Source organism: Lynx canadensis, chromosome C1, assembly GCF_007474595.2.
Source record: "Lynx canadensis isolate LIC74 chromosome C1, mLynCan4.pri.v2, whole genome shotgun sequence".
Taxonomy (NCBI): domain Eukaryota; kingdom Metazoa; phylum Chordata; class Mammalia; order Carnivora; family Felidae; genus Lynx; species Lynx canadensis.
Genome location: NC_044310.1, coordinates 153,508,020 through 153,522,660, shown reverse-complemented (window position 1 = coordinate 153,522,660; position 14,641 = coordinate 153,508,020). Strand labels below are relative to the sequence as shown.

Sequence of the window (14,641 nt, the reverse complement as noted above, 5' to 3'; positions counted from 1 at the left end):
GCCTCAGATTTTATTTCTTGTTTATTCATTGCTTTAAAAAATGCTGATTTAGGGGCACTTGAGTGGCTCAGTTGGTTAAGCATCTGACTGTGGCTCAGGTCATGATCTCAGGGTTTGGGAGTTCAAGCCCGACGTTGGACTCTGTGCTGACAGCTCAGAGCCTGGAGCCTGCTTCGGATTCTGTATCTCCCTCTCTCTCTACCCCTCCCCAACTCACACTCTGTCTCTCTCTGTCTCTCAAAAATAAACATAAAAAAAAATAAAAGTAAATAAAATAAATTAAAAAATGCTGGTTTATCTAGCCGGAAATTCTGCAGTGAGAACATTGACAATTTTTGCATTAAAATTAAGAAAAATACATTTTATTTTACATTTGTTGGCCACTTTTACACTTAAGATTTGTTTTAGGTATGCCAGGCACAAGCCAATAAAACCATGGATTTCTGACCTCATCTTCAGGAATCCTTTCTATGTAAACTTTAATGATTCTGTAGCCCATTTAGGAGAAGAATTACATAGCTTCAATCTGGTTGTGCCTGAAACTGAAAATATTTAATAACATTTGTATCTATTATGGCATGTTCTTGCATGGGGAAAAAGGAAGCTGACTAAAGGTCAATTCTGTGGTAGAGGAAGAAAGTACTCACCTGTTTTTTTAAAAGTGGTTTAAGAGTACCCTATATTTCCTCTTGTTCTTCTTGGAACAAAAAAATGTACCACAGTCCAAAAAACTGTAATCAAGTTCTTGAAAAGCCTGGTTGACAAAGTATTTCAGTTATGCCTCATTTTGGTGAAAGATAGAAGTTGGAAGGGAAGAATGGGTGTGTGGTCATGATGAAATGAAAGAGCATAGACTTTGGGATCAGAAAGATCTGGGTTTGAATCTAAGCTCTGTCATTAAGATTGTGGATATATTGCTTAATGCCTCTGAGTTTCTTCTCTTGGGTACACTTGATTTACCTACTTAATTTGTAGATTGTTTGATGAATTCAACACGAACAGTTGTAAAGGGACCCAAAACTACGCCTGCCAGATAGAAATCATGCCTCTCTTGTATAATAGCTTGGACAAAAGAGTAAATAGTTTAATAGCTGAGAGCTTTCTGAAAGAGCCCATGCTAATGTTCAACCTTGATGAATAGCAAAGAAAATGATTAGCTTATTTAATAAGGTTGCCTAGTTTTTGGCCTGAGTACCCAGGTTTGCCTACATTCCTTAAGACTGAGACACAAAGTAGTAATGGATTTAGAGTAAGGTTTGGGCAGGATAGTAGCCTTGCATCTGTGGGTTAGCAGACTCTTTTTTTTTTTTTTCTTTTCATTTTCCTTTAACTTCTCTTTTGAGTACATAAACACATACGTTCCCATAAACACAAATGTTTTAGGCCCCGTCTCATCTGTATCACATAATAGTATAACTTGAGACCTACAGAGGATTTGTCTGGACATTTCAGTCTTTCAGGTGAGCTTGTGATGATGTTAGACGGTTAAGAGAAGACATGGCAGAATGAAAAGTAATAGACCAACTGGTGATGCTTTGAATTTCTCACTGCGTGTGCCTGAGGGAACTGACCATCTTATTTGGCATCTAAACTGTATGGGTCCAATAAGCCACATGGTAAGTTATATGACACATTTAATATTAAAGAATTACTGTGATAAAAGATTATAATATGTAAGGAAACACTATATAGTAATACCCTAGGGCTGAGGGAGAGTAAGGAAGGACAAACTCACAAAGGGTACAAGGCCTTCTTAGAGAAGATGTGGTTCAGCCCGCCAGAAAGCAGAGAATCTTGCCAGGGGAGCCATGCTGGGCCTGCTCTGGAGTTCTTAGGCAAATAGCCCCTCTTTGCAGGGCAGGTGGGGAGCAGGTATGGACATGCAGTGGAAGTCTGAGCGCTAGTTGGGGGGCAGGGCAGAAGTATTTTCCATTGCATGAGATGCTGGGGATAGGGATGGTAAGGATGGTAAAGGGTTAGGGAGGGGTATTGTAGAAGGAGCCACTGTCAGGATGTGACCTTCCAGGCCACAAGTGACAGTGTGCAGGCTGAGAGGGACCTTGCCAGCACAGTACAGAGACCTGCACAGGCAGGAGGCATTCAGAGTACCCAGTCTGTGTAGGGTCTCTGGGTTCTATGTCAGGAGGAACCTGGAAAGGTTATTTCCAGGAGGAGAGGCTGCAAGATCACGGAGGGATGGTCTTCTAGGCCCATGTCTGGGGAAGGCTTTACCAGATGTCTTCACTCCCAAACCCCAGCCCAGGTAAGGAATTCTAGGAAGCCTCTCCTCTGCAATACCTCTTCAGTGCCCTGTATACAAAACTTAACATCATGTCTACTTTAAAGGAGAAATGCTTAAAGGATTTCCACTGTTTATCCCAGGGCCTGCATTGAAGGGTATGTTTGAAACTGAGAGGCAGTAAATTGACAACTCATACGGTATCTTTTGTTTTGAAAAAGTGCAGGTTTATGTCAGTATATCAAATCTATAAACTATGCAAAACGTTAACTTGATACTTATTTTGCCTTGCATACAACTTCGAATCTCCTGAAGGAATGATTTATAAAACTAATGAGAACTTAAATCATACCAGTGGTACATCAAAGACTTGCTGAACTTCGATCATAACATCCCTTAAATCTGCTTGAAGCTGTTTAAGTTTGCAGCAGTGGGGTCTCAAGTTATCGATAGTCATTTGGTGGCTGAGGGTGTTTGGGATTGTAGTTTAAAGGGAGAAGCTACAGTCTGATTTTCCATCTCTGTTACTCCTTATCACCTTCCCTCCTACCTTGCTTGGCAGATGTCAGTCTAGCTTGGTTATGCTTGCGCAGGAAAAGGACTTTCAGTTACATTGGCATCTTACCTGTAACTGATGACATCAAGATTCCTGGAAGCAATGCTTCATTTTCCTTCTAGCCTCATGAATTGCATTGACTTTTAGAATCTTTACAAGCAATACTAGATGTGAAAGAATATCAATTAATTTTTTCCTTCAGACAATTTTATTAAAACAGCTCCTTTCTTTTTGGGAGGCCAGCAACTCCATCTATCATTATGCACATAAAATTTTACGAGACTGGTTGCCTGAACAGAATCCCAGCCTCTTTTTAAGACTTGTATTAATTATATTAAGTTCATATTAATATTGCTTTGTTGTAAATGTCCATTGTAGGAAGTTAGAAGATTTTAATAAAAGTAAGGTAAAGCAACATTCTCTTGCCTAGAGGTTATTCCTATTTACATTTCAATGTATAGAATTCAAGATCTGTTTATTTCCACATATATGTGTTTTTACCCAAATGAAATGCTGTTTTGGTCATGCTGGTTCATCACCTGCCTTTTTCCTTTAACACTTTTCACCTCTCCATGTAATGCTCGGTCCATTCTCACATTGGCTCGGTTGCCTTTAAAACATTTACACTTACTTTGTTCTAATTAGGAGCTAACTGGGACTTGGTTGACTTCTGATTATGTCTGATAAGTTTCATGTAGTGACACTGACTTTTTGAAGAGAACAGGCAGGTTGCACTACAAAACATTGTACTTTCTGGATTTTTCTCTTCCTTTGGTGGTGTGAGCATGTTCTTAAATTCCTTTTTTTTTTTTTAAAGTTAAATCTAAGTAACATGGATATATATGGTGCTTGACTAGAATATATTGCAGATGGGGTCCTATATTTCCTAGCACGTCACATTAGGAGGTGTGTTATCCAGAGGGACCACCGTTCGTGAGCCATATTCTTCAGACCGCAGTGTCAGTGCTGCTTCCTGGCTCAGCCCAGCTTCTAGTTCTTGTGGTTAGTATTACTACATATTCAAATCATAATTTTTCAGCCTGATAAAAACCTTATATGTTTCCTTTGAAAGTTTTTAAAAATGTCTTGAGTGAAACTTTTTTGAAATAATTTTTACAGAAAATGTACCTTTTAAGGTCTTTCAATACTTTTCAGAGCTTTCTCTAAAATAAGACATGCTTAATCTTAGACTTTGTAATGTGGGCACTTTGGTCTCCAGAAAATAGAAAAGCATCTTAGATATTTTAGATGTATGTTCTGTATGATTTCCAAGAAGGCCTACTCTGGCAGTTTGAACACTGTAAGAAAGAGACTGTGATGAAGATGTTGCATACAGTCCTGGAGAGAGTGATTTTAATTGGGCTGTGGCCATTGGCCAGTCTGTTTATTCCAGAAGCAGGAAAGGTTTAGGAGATAATTACAATGGTAATTTTAGTAAAGTATACTGAATAAATGGAAATGATTAGTAGGAATATCATGAAAAAAAATTTAAATGGCATTTAATTTAATTTTCTAAACCTTGAGGAATTGCAAGTTTTTGTCAAAAGTAAAAGGTATCATTTTCCCAGTGCAATTTCTGTTTCTTTCTCTCTGTCTCTGTCTGTACACATATACACACACACCCCACACATATATGCATAATATTCCTCTTCTGTTTCTATATCCCTTTTAGTCTTACTAGTGCTTCAAAATTCTGAGTTGCTTTTAAAAATTTAAAGAATCTCCTTTTAGAATGTTGTCTTAAAGGAATAACTTTAAAAGAAACATCTAGGGTAGTTTCCCTTTCAAAATAAACATATTTGATTACTTGATATGTGGAAGCAACTTTTCCCTAGAGATGAGGATGAGAAGAGTCCTGGAAGGAAGTGGGCTTAGTGAAGACTGGTAACTGTGATAAGGATTTCTCACAGTTCACTTTTGTTTGTATTGGCTCTTGCTGTTGGCATTGATTTAGAAGATTTGAACATTCATATTCTTTGCTTTTCTTAACAATACTAGGTCTTAAACACTAGTACTTGTTGGGTGGGGAAAGGATTTGTGAGTTTAACAATGTCTTTTGCTCTTATATATAAATGGTGTTGACTTAATAAGAAAACACTAGAGCAACCCATGGTAGGGAAAGGGGTAGGGTGGAAAGAGGGGGTGTCTCTGGCTTTGAACCATCAGCCTTTGTGTTTGGGGATGAAATGTCCTTGTGATTCCCCGGGGACTTCCTGTACCTGTGCTGTGTGTGTACTGAGTCCCTGTTCTTTTCTCCCACTGTTTCGTTCAGGTGCGAGCACTTGACTGAACAATGGAATTTGCCAAATGGTATGGAATTTGCTGGGCCATTGCTGTGCCTAGTAAAGGGTCACTGGAATGTCAGAATTCTAAATATGACATTGTGTAATTCTTTAGTGTGTGTCTCATTTTCGCTCACCTGATTTTTGTCTTCTGTACCTGCCTTACCCCATTGCCTCCCACAAAACACCTGAAATGAACTTTTATTTGTAGACTTCTGAAAGTTCTTACCGGACCTCCCCCAGGTGTAAGATACATCCCAAACTCAAGGGCATTTTTTTTTACCCTTTGTACATAGCATTTAGACAAGTACAGCTTTCTTTTGTCTTATATCTGTGGAATGATTTATGGTATGCATAATTTAAGCCTTACAATAATGCTCTGAGAATAGGAACTGCTATCACCAGGATACAGATGAGAAGGCTCTGGCTCAGCTTCCACCCCTTTAGTTTTGAGATTTGGATTTTTCAAAGAGATTAGCACGTTAGAAAGACAGACAGTTCTTTAACACAGAGAGGTCTGCTGTTGTTTCCCTCAAATCCATTCTTCCTCCTTTAGGTATGCAGGACCTGGTGCTTGCAAATAGAAAGTCAAATGATTTGGGGGGTCCTAATTGTGTTTAAATAATTGTATAAAAACTTTTAACCATCTAGCAACACTTTTTATAATATGAATTTTAAGACACACACAAATTGAAAAGTGCTTTCTAATAAATGACCCTAATGATTTTCATACTTCATAACAGTTTACAAAGGAAAATATTTATGGTCTTATTAGTATTCTAGATAACACAAAACAATACTATTCTGAACCTGCTATAAAATAGGCACTTAAGTTTGGTTTTGAATTGAATGGTTCTTCATACAAATGTCTGTCTTATTATAAAACATACTAGGATGTTTTTATTTTTGTTCTTTACATTTTGTTCTTTGCTATATGCAGATCCATTAAAATTGGAAAGGAATTTCATATAGAACTTAACATGGGAGCTATAAAAACAAAAGTCAAAGTACAACTTGCTTGTAGGTCACCAGTGATTTCAGTCATAAGGATCTATGCAAGAACATAGGAAAATTATGGCAAGACATTATAATAGTCTTTGATTTGTTTTCCTCTAGTATTTTCTAGTAAAATAAATGTCAAAGTTACATGTATAAACACTTGAATTAAGTTTTGTTTACTAACATATATAACATCTGTAGAATGTTGATTTGGGATAGTGCTGGAAATCTAAGATGGTATGAAGTCCCCTCCTTTTTATTTTTAAAGAAATGGAAGGAAGGAAGGAAGGAAGGAAGGAAGGAAGGAAGGAAGGAAGGAAGGAAGGAAAAGAAAAAGAAAGAAAGAACCTTTCTTTAAAGGGGTTTATAAACCAACATCTTATAGCAGAGGTTTGTTCTATCTGGAAAAGAAGTCCTATGTATTTCTATAATTTAAATGGTGTTGAAGTCACTTCAGAAGGAATAAATTGAGTATTTCAGAGATCTGAATCATATTATACTAGGGATTGGGTCTGGCCCATAATGGTAAATTTAAGAGTTTCTACTTCTCAGTGGGGGGCTCTAAAGGCATATTATCTCAGGACTACTGTTTGGAAATAAGCAGAAGATGAACTTGGTGATTCTTTTTTCTTTCAAGCTGAGTAGTGATGGCTGCATGGAAATTCAGTGCAGTTTTGTAGTAAGAATGTTTATGGGTGGGAACTGTAGGGTGTGTCTTATAATGGAATGTCCACTCCAAGGAGAGATTCTGGGAGATAGTAGGCCTTAGAAGGGAATTAGTCTGGGGGAGGAGCACCAACAGGTCACTTAATTTTTCTAAATGTTGATATTTGGGGCAGAAGAGTTTGAGAGGCCAGATCTTCACAAAGAAAGAATATACAAGCAAAAGTGTTCTCTCAGGGGTTGAAGGGGGCACCTGGGTGGCTCAGTCAGTTAAACATCTGATTCTTGGTTTCAGCTCAGGTCACGATCTCACAGTTTGTGAATTCAAGCTTCATGTCAGGCTCCATGGGGTCTCCGTGCTGACATCACAGGATTCTCTCTTTCTTTCTCTCTCCTTCTGGCCCTCCCCCACTCCCCCCCCAAGAATAAAAAAGCATTAAATAAATATTCTCTCTGTATACAAAGCATTAGTAAAAATTTGATATTTCAAAAATTTATTCCTAAAAGTCTCTTTGAGTCAAAAAACTTTTTAAAAATTTTTTTAAATGTTTTATTTATTTTTGACAGAGCATGAGCGGGGGAGGGGCAGAGAGAGAGGGCGACACAGAATCCGAAGCAGGCTCCAGGCTCCGAGCTGTCAGCACAGACCCTGACGCAGGGCTCAAACTCACAGACGGTGAGATCATGACCTGAGCCAAAGTCGGACGCTCAACCGACTGAGCCACCCAGGCGCCCGAAGTCATAAAACTTTTAAGTGACTTGAAGGGAACTTGTTTCCTCATGACATCTAATATTTGTATAGGTACTTTGCATATGCAATTTTAATACAAATGCCACGTGACCAGTACTGCTCAATTTTAAAGTTGAAATTAAGGCTTACAGAGGTTAGGTAATTTGCTCCAGGTCACATAGTGAGTAATGGAATCTGAATCGCATCTTAGTTTTTTTCGAACTTGGGTTATATGTTTCACAATCATGATCCTTTTGTGAAAAGCTAACCATTTCCAATTATGAGATAACTAAGACCCTAACTCTTTTCTTTCTGGAGCCAATGGCTACCGGTTCAGGAAGTGTATCTACTTAAAATAGCATCTGTTATGTGTTTATCACAGGAGGATTTGGCTTAAAAATAAAATGAGCACTTTTCCTTTTTGATATCTTTATATAAATGTGTATCAGTTTTTAGTTTCAGAACAGAAAACTAGCTGTTTTAAACAAAATAAAGAAAATTATGCTTATAAAAATGTTAGCAATTTGGAGAGGCAATTCAAAATGGCAGTGTAGGAAGATCCTGAGTTCTCCTCCTTCCACGGACACGACAGATATACAACTACATATAGAACAATTCCCTCTGAAAAGAACTGGAGAACTAGCGGAACACCTTCACAACAAAGGATAAAATTTCCACACTGAGATGGGTAGGAGAGGCAGACTCACACTCTTGCCAAAACCCCACCCCTGGTGTGGCAGCCTTCAGTGGGAACAAGAGAGGTGTCTCAAAAAAAAAAAAAAAAAAAAAAAAGAAAAAACAAACTATAAAGGGAGTTTCTTCCTACGGAGCAGAGTGTTTACACCCCACATCATGTACCCCAATTCTTGGGTTCTTCACCAGACAAACTCCAAAACCTCTGGCTTTCAAAACCAATGGAGATTATTATGTTCAGAGGAAACATAGGACCATAGGTAATGAAGATTCTGCTCTTAAAGGGCTTGTGCACAGACCCAATCATCCCAGGAACCGTTGCAAATACCAGCAGTTTGAAACAGCCTAGACCATAGGTGAAGGAAATTCACTTGCTAAGCTTAGTGTCTGCAAGAGGAGCAGAAGCCTGTGAGGACTCAAGGTCCTGAATGCTGGCAGATGCCATTTTTATAGGCTTCCTCTACCTTGCTGACCTCAGTGCTGGTGGCCATTTGTACTGTCACCGTAACCACTTAGCAGCATGTAAATAGCTCCACCCCCCTGAGCCACTGGAGTACACTGCCAGACATGGCCCTCTGAACTGCTGTGCAACACCACTTGTAGGTGAGCAGCACTACTCCCCACTCCCATGCTATTTGCACAGCTCAGTCAGACAGTGGGCAAGCAGCCCTGACCCTCTGTGCTGCTGACGCAACCCCACCAGAGCCAGTGGGTATCTGCAGGCCACACGAGCCCCTTGAGCAGTATGTTCAGGTCACCAGAGGGGATTGTATTTCTGGACCCCAAGGGTCTAAGTCAAGAGCGAGAGCTCAGTAGACAACCAAGGACTAGGGTTGGGTTAAATGACAGGGTTCGCGTCCTATACGACACTATGTTTTCAAGATAGGTAAAGAAGGCTCTTTCACAATACATAGAAACAAACACAGAGAGTCAAGCAAAAAAGCAAAATGAGGAAATAGGAACATGTTCCAAGTAAAGGTACAAGGTAGAACTCTAGAAAAAAAAAATAAAAAACAAAAAACACACTTTAATGAAATGGAGATAAGCAGTTTACCTGATTAAGAGTTTACCTGAAAGTAATGGTTATAAGGATCGCCATTGAACTCAGGAGAAGAATGAATGAATGCACCAGGAACTTAAACAAAGAGATAGAAAATATGAAAAAGTACTAAACAGAACTCAGAGAATTTAAGAATATAATAATTGAACTGAAAAATATAGTAGTAGGAATCAATAGCAGATGATCCAGAAGAACAGGTGAGTGACTTGGAAGGCAGGGAAAATCACCCAAACAGAACAGCAAAAAGAAAACCATAATTTAAAAAATGAGGATAGCTTAAGGGATCTGTGGGACATCAAACATACTAACATTTGCATTTATAGAGATCCCAGAAGCAGAAGAGAGAGAAAAAGGGCTGGAAAATTTCTTGAACATGGGAGGGAAGTAGACATCCGGGTCCACAAAGCACAGAGAGTTCCAAAGAAGATGAATTTGAAGAGATACACACCAAGACACTTTATAATTAAAATGCCAAAAGTTAAAACAAACAAACAAAAATCTTAAAGGCAACAAGAGAAAAGCAACTAGTTACATGCAAGGGAAACTCCATAAGACTATAAGTTGATTTTTTTTTTTTTTTTGGCAGAAACTACATGCTAGAAGGCAATGACAAAGTACATTCAAAGATAAAACTTCCAACCAAGAATACTCTACCTGGCAGTTATTCAGAATTGGAAGAGAGATAAAGTTTTTCAGAGAAGCAAAAGCTAAAGAAGTTCATCACCACTTAACCAGCCTTATAAGAATTGTTACATGGACTTCTTTAGGCTAAAAAGAAAAGTCCATGACTAGAAATAAGAAAATATATGAAAGAAAAAAATCTCATTGGTAAAGGCAGATATATCTAGTAAGGGTAGTGTATTAACCACTTATAAAGTGAGTATGAAAGTTAAAAGACAAAAGTAGTAAAAGTATAACAATCAGGAAGGGATACACAAAACACAAAGATGTACAATACGATGTCTAGAACATAAAACATCAAGGGAGAGTAAAAATGTAGTGTTTTTAGAGTGCAAACTTAAGTAATTATCAACTTAAACTGCTATATATGTAGGTTATTATATATGAATCTCATGGTAACCAAAAACCTATAGTAGATACACACACACACACACACACACACACACACACAAATACAGAGAAAAGAATCTAAGCATATCATTAAAGAAAGCTGTCAAATCACAGAGCAAGAGATGAAAAAAAGAACAGAAAATAATCAGAAAAACAGTTCAAAAATGTCAATAAGTACATGCTACCAATAATTACTTTAAATGGACTAAATTCTCAAAAACATAAGGTGGCTTAATGAATTAAAAAAAAAAAAGATGCATCTGTATGCTTCCTACAACAGACTCACTTCAAATCTAAAGTCGCATATAGACTGAAAGCAAAGACTTTAGAACAAAGACTAACAAAAGGCAAAGGATATTACATAATGATAAAAATATCAGTCCAGCAAGAGAACATAAGAGAATATAACATTTGTAAACATTTATGCACCCAACATAAAAATAAATATATGAAATAAATATTAATATACATAAAGGAAGAAATTGGCAACAATCCAGTAATAGTAAGAAACTCTAATACCCTATCTGCATCAATGGATAGATCATCCAGACAGAAAATCAGAAAGAAACATTGCTCTTAAATGATACATTAAACCAGATGGACTTCATAGATATCTACACAATGTTGTATCCAAAAACAGCAGAATATACATTCTTTTCAAATGCAAACAACATTTTCCAGGATAGATCACATGTTAGGCCACGAAAGAAGTCTCAATAAATTTAAGAAGATTAAAATCCTATCAAGCATCTTTCCAACCACAATGGTATGAAACTAGAAATCAATTACAAGAAAAAAAAGCTGGAAGAAAATACAAACACATGGAGCCTAAACAACCTGCTACTATCCAACCAATGAGTCAATGAAAAATATCAAAGAGAGAAAATAAATACCCTGAGACAAATGAAAATGGAAACACAACATTCCAAAATTTATAGGACTCAACAAGGGAAGTTCATAGTGATACAACCGTACCTCATGAAACAAGAAAAATCTCAAATGAACAGTCTAACTTTACATCTAAAGGGACTAGAAAACAAGAAATGAAGTCCAAAAGTAGTAGAGGAAAGGAAATAATAAAGATCAGAGTTGAAATGAATAGAGACCCCCAAAAACAGAAAGAGATTAGTGGTCATGAGAACTGTTTCTTTGAAAAGATAATTGTAATTGATAACCCTTTAGCTAGACTCATCAGGAAAAAAGGAGAAAGGACCCAAATAAAATCAGAAATGAAAGAGAAGTTACAACTGATATCCTGGAAATACAAAGGATCATAAAAGAATAATGTGAACAATTATACACCAACAAATTGGAAAACCTAGAAGAAATGGATTAATTCCTAGAAGCACACAGTTTTCCAAGAGTGAATCATGAAGAAAAAAAAAAAAGAATAGGCCAAGATTACTAGTGAGGTTAAATCAATCAAAAAAACTTTTAACAAGCAAAAGTCTAGGAGGAGATGGCTTCACTGTTGAATTCCATCAAATATTGAAAGATTTAATTCTGATCTTTCTCAAACAAATCCAGAAAATTGAAGAGGAGGGAGTTCTTCTAAACTCAGGAGGCCAGCTTTACCCTAATACCAAAACCAGATAGAGACACGATAAAAGAAAATTACAGGCTAATATCCCTGATGAACAAAAATCCTCAACGAGATATTAGCAAACCAAATTCAACAATACATTAAAAAGACCATACACCGTGATCACATGGGATTTATTCCAGGGAAGCAAGAATAGTACAACATCTGCAAATCAATCAACATGACAAACCACGCTGATCATCTCAATAGATGCAGAAAAAGCATTTGACAGAGTTCAACACACATTTATGATAAACTCTCAACAATGTATATATACAGGGAATGTATCTCAGCATAATAAAGGCCATATATGTCAAACCTACACCTAATATAGTCAACATGGAAAAACTGAAAGCTTTTCCTCTAAGATCAGGAGCAAGACAAGGATGCCCATTCTCACCACTTTTATTCAACATAGTTTGGAAGCTTTAGCCAAGCAGTTAGGCAAGAGAAATAAAAGTCATCCAAATTGGAAAGAAAGAAGTAAAAATGTCACTATTTACGGACAATGTGTTATGTAGAAAACCTTAAAGACTTCATCAAAAATGGTTAGAATTAATAAATTCAGTAAGTTGTCGGATACAAAACTAACATACAGAAATCTGTTAAATTTCTACACACTAATGCGAACTAGCTGAAAGAAAAATTAAGAAAACAATTCCATTTACAGTTGCATTAAAAAAATGAAGTACATAGGAATAAATTTAACCAAGGAGGTGAAATACTTGTACTCTGAAAATTATAAGACATCAATGTAAGAAATTGAAGAGACAAATGGAAAGATATATTGTGCTACTGGGTTAGAATTTATTTTGTTAGAATGCCCATACCATCCAAAACAATCTACAGGTTGAATGCAAAACCTATCAAAATACCAACAGCGTTTTTCACAGAACTCGAACAAATAATCCTAAAATTTGTATAGAACCACAAAATGCCTTAAATAGCCAAAGCAATCTTGAGAAAGAAAAAGCTGAATTTATCATACTCCCTGATTTCAAACTGTTCTACAAAGATACTGTAATAAAAACAGTATGGTCTTGGCAGAAAAACACATGGATACATGGAAACACAATAGAGCACCCAGAAATAAGCTCACACATATATTATTAAATAATCTATGACAAAGGCAAGAGTGTACAATGGGGAAGAGACCATCTCTTCAGTAAATGGTGTTGGGAAAACAACAGCTACATGGAAAAAAATGAGACTGGACACTATTTTACACAATATGCAAAAAAGTAACCTAAAATGGATTAAGGACTTGAAAGTAAGACCTGAAACCATAAAACTGCTAAAAGAAAACCTAGGCAGTAAGCTCCTTGACGTTTATCTTGGCGATGGATGAGACCTTGCTTTCCTTTCCATGGCCACATTTCTTGACTTTCCTCACACCCAGCCCTCGTTAAAGTACCACCTTTGGTTCTTTTTGAGGTGATGAAAATGTTCTGAAATTGATTACGGTGATATGATAGTTGCACAACTCTGTGAATATACTATAACCCATTGAATTTTATACTCAGTAAATTTTATGGTATGTGAATTATATCTCAGTAAAGCTGTTATATTTTTAACATCTAAAAATAATGTCACTTTCAGCCTTTCTCCTTTCTGGTCATGTATACTGTGGAAGAATTTTTAACCCTTCCTTCCTGATTTCAAGTGGGTAGATATATAAGTGACAAGAATTTTTTTCCATGCCTTTTAGAGACTTTCTTAGTGAATAAATAAAATATATAAATATTTAAAATATTTGATTAATAGATGCAGCTTTTTTTTTTTAATTTTGAGAAGTTAGATGTTATAGCAAGTGCAACATGGGATGCTGGAACTAACCTCTAATTCTTAATCCCCAAATACCAGGAAAAAAAAAAAAACAGATATAACTCTGGGAGTATTTTAAATCTATTATATCTCTGGAAGAATATTTTCCAGAGGACTTTCTCAGAGATAAGATATAGGGAATCAAATGTGTGTATATAATATAAACATATATATGCATTTTTTCTGAATGGAAAGTAATTTTGATAATTGATTTTCTTGGGGATTTCTGATGGGAGTTATCCTGTGGAGAGAACATGAGAAGGTAATAGTTCAAGTTGTGCAGAGTGTGGAAAACAAGTAATTTCTAGGCTAGTGTTCTGTCTTTTGGCACTATTTTTAGGTCAGGTGCTTAAAACTGTCAAAAGTTTAACTGGTTTTGAGAGAGAAGTAGAGAGTTCTCCAAAGCGCTTTTCCCTCACTGAGGGATGCTATATTATGTAAACTATGCTTTTTTTCCCCCAGAGTTCCTTGTATAGTGTCTCCATTATCCTAAAAGCTTTTATATTTAATGAGCAAATATAACACACAATTTTTAAAGGTTAAGGGAAAAAATTGAAGAAGGACTCTTTTGTTCATGTTTAGTTGCAAAGAGTGTTTGTATTTAATATTTTTGTGATATTTATATTTTTACCTTTTTCATCATTTGAGTAAAAGCAGGGGAAAATAAATTGATAAGCTTAAAAAAAAAAAAAAACACCAGAAGAACGAAAAAAATAAAATAAAATAACCCAACCCAGCTGGCTGTTTTGGAAGTGTTCGGAGTTATGTAATCAGTCCAGTATGTGTAAAACATCCATCAACTTGAGAGCAGGAAAGTGAGTAATAATCTTAGCAGAGAATTATCCACTTGTACTCAATTATTACTTATTTTTGAAAACGTCCTGTAAAAGGGGTAATTGCAGAGAATATCTGCAATTACAATCTAGATTTTGATGTGAGAAA

At 36.4% G+C, this 14,641-nt stretch overlaps 1 protein-coding gene across 12 annotated transcripts in view; it reads left to right on the top strand.

The window, feature by feature from the left end:
* COBLL1 (cordon-bleu WH2 repeat protein like 1) overlaps positions 1-14,641 on the top strand; it is a 169,823-nt gene that overhangs the window by 45,938 nt on the left and 109,244 nt on the right. Inside the window, exon 1 of one of the 12 annotated variants that reach the window (XM_030324551.1) lies at positions 1,480-1,616. The exons of the other annotated variants lie outside the window; for them this stretch is intronic. The gene's annotated coding sequence lies outside the window, so the exon portion shown is untranslated. Of the gene's footprint in view, positions 1-1,479; positions 1,617-14,641 lie in introns of those variants that run through there. 12 annotated transcript variants of the gene reach the window in all.